Source organism: Tuber melanosporum (genome assembly GCF_000151645.1).
Source record: "Tuber melanosporum whole genome shotgun sequence assembly, scaffold_122, strain Mel28".
NCBI lineage: Eukaryota > Fungi > Ascomycota > Pezizomycetes > Pezizales > Tuberaceae > Tuber > Tuber melanosporum.
Window position 1 is genome coordinate 202,312 of NW_003298780.1, and position 3,224 is coordinate 205,535.

The following is a 3,224-nucleotide window of genomic DNA, read 5'->3' on the forward strand; positions in this document are numbered from 1 at the left end:
GGAATCCGGAGACGCCACTAAGATGGAGACCGACGTTTCCTGTTCCTAGAAGCGGATTAGCAGTCAAAAGTAGTATTTCTACAAGTACTGATGTAATCAATGCAGATTATACTGGTGAACTCAAGGTGTTATTATTCAATCATTAAGATGCAGACTGTCACATTAAAGTTGGTGATCGAATCACTCAACAAGTAATAGAAAAAATTGACAATGCAGACATGATGGAAGTAGACAACCTAGAGGATACTGAAAGAGGCACATAGGGATTCGGCAGTACAGACATCGCAATAAGAGCTATAACTATCTGAGAATTAGTACTGGTAGTTAGCCAGCTATATACATCAATTGACTAGAAGATATACTGATATGATACAACAGAAGTATCAGAATGAACTCTTTTGACTAGTGCTATATTGGCCAGCAAGGAGTTAAAGAAATTCAATCCTGAATTCTTGGAGCAAATCCTAAAAGCCATTCTGGGAAATAGAGAATGACTTAAAAGAAAAAATGAATTGAAAAAAATTATGAGACAATGGTAAATCTTTCCTGAAAGACTGGACTCTATCTGATAAGTTGATTTACTACAAGCAGAGACTATTTGTACTAAAAAACCATGAGCTTTATATAACAATAGTCAAAGGATATCACGATACTATGATAGCAGGAAGCTTTTGGGAGGAAAAAACCATTAAGATAATTATGACCGACTTCTATTGGGAAGGCCTGGCAGATTGGGTAAATGATTATGTACGGTTTTATGACAATTGTCAATATAACAAATACCTCTAATATGTGAAATATGGTCTACTACAACTGCTGTCAATATCCTATGTAGCATGGGTATTAATATCCATTTACTTTATTACGCAGTTACCATAAAGTTAAGGGTGTACCCAAATTATAGGTATAGTTAACCAGTTTACCAAAATGGTCCACTTTATTGAATTAGAAGAGAGAGTTACCGCAAAAGATGTGGCTGCTGTCTTTATAAAGGAAATATAGAAGCTACGTAGCCTACCAACAGAAATTGTCTCAGATATGGATTTGAAGTTTGCTGGAGAATTTTGGAAATTCTTGTATAAAACATTAAACATTAAAAGATGGATGTCTACAGCATACCACCCACAAGCTGATGAACAAACTGAGCAAACCAATAAAATGCTAGAAGGTTACTTGCAAAGTTTCATCAATTATAATCAAGATGACTGGTACTAACTGCTACCTCTAGCCAAACATACCTACAATAACTAGGTAACCAATACATGCAGGATGACTCCTTTCTACTTAAACTACGGATTTTACCCACAGACTAAATAGATGAAGAAATATGAGGCACAAAGTTCAGGAGCTACACCTTACACGAACTGGATAAAAATGATTCACAAGTATGCAAGGCAATCACTCCAACAAACAAGAGAGGTTATGGCCAAATGCTAGGCTAAGAAGGCCAAACAACAACCTGACTTCAAAATCGGCGATAAAGTAATGTTGTACGCAAAGAATATTCATATATGTCGGAAGTTAAAGAAACATAGTCCAAAATTATATGGACCATTGATGATCTTAGAGAAACGGGGAAATCGTGCCTGTAAGCTCAATATTTCAGATCAATGGAATATACATTTAGTGTTCTATGTATCCCTGTTAGAATCTTACTGGGAGATGAGAGGTGCATATAAACAACAGCCTTCCAGGCAGCTTGAAGGTATTGAGGGTGACTTACAATGGGAGATAAAAAAAATAGTAAAAAGTGAAATACGCTCTTATCAAAAGAGAGTATGTGGTCACTACCAAGAAGTATGGAAACTATGGTACTTTATTAAATACCAGGTTTTTCTGAAGCCAAGAACACCTGGGAGCCTGCAACAGGCATGAATAATGCAAGGGAAATAGTGGAAGAATTCCATCTTGATAACCCAGAAATGCCATGGTAGGTAGAGGAAGGTCGATGAGGAAAAGGCTTTTCTACTATGGCCAAGCAAACATGCAAGAGTTTTCACCCTACTCACATTGAGTCCTAAAGAAGTTAATACTTAAAGTTTAATAATTAATAATTAATTTTTAATTTTTAATTTGTTTTATATGTATCCAAAAGGCATTCGAGGCAAAGACTTAAAAGGAGGAAGCTCATGTTAGGAATACTAGGATCTGATACCTAGGAACTAACCTAAGTAGAGTAACCCCACTTGGAATCGGAATCCCTGGTCTCCAACACCCCCCTCTGGCACCCTTACACGACCAGCATATCATCATACATCTCAATCTCAATTATGTCCTGTGACTATAATGCCTCAGAATTAAAAGTGTAAGAATAACACTGTATACATCACTGCTATCTATCCAATCAGATTCTGTTCACAGAATATATGAGAGAGGCCAATTGGCTAGGTCTGACAAGTAGAAAAAAGTAAATCTGTTAAATACACAGAGAGTTTAGAGGCTTCCAAGATGTGATGTGTGTGGCATGGCCGTAAGTAACGGGGCGTTTTCTCATGAGATGATGGTATTAAATGGTAAAAAATCTCAACGAGAAACTAATATATTCGCACATACTTTATAATAAACAGAAGAGTCGGGAACTCTGAGGGACACTATCACAGAAGCCAATAGACTTCACAGAGTATTACAATGGGGTCTAGGAATGTACTAAGATTGGGGGAATAATTCCCAATACTAGAACTGTGATTGAAACCCTGTTACCCAGAGTAATCAATCATTGTCAAGGAAGGGATTATCTGTCAGTCTGGTAGAATAGCTTCCTGCCAATTAGTAGGAAGTTTTCCAGAAGATATCTGTCAGTTAGATATGGAGTTATAAAAGTTTTAAGTCAGGTGACCTAGGAAGGTTGCAATTATGACTACTTTTGCAGATACAAGCTGCAGCTGAAACTGATTATTTTATCAATGATAGAGACAATTAGGAACAACTCAGTTCAACTTGAGAACTAGGCTTTAAGTCTAAAAACTCTGATGATCAGATAATTACTATTAGGAACAACGTGGTTCCTAGTTAGCTATATTGTAATTATCAAAGAGGTATGATGACTTTCAGGGTCTTCAGGTGCTTGCACCTTTGTCACTCTTAGTAGTTATAAACAAAATAAGTGAAATCCAAGCCTTCCAAGACAATCTTCATCTTCAGAAACAAATCTTAGTTGGCTTAGACAACTCTGAAGTCTATCAGATTGTCTCCGCCTAACAGAAGTATCTACCCTGTTGGCCATC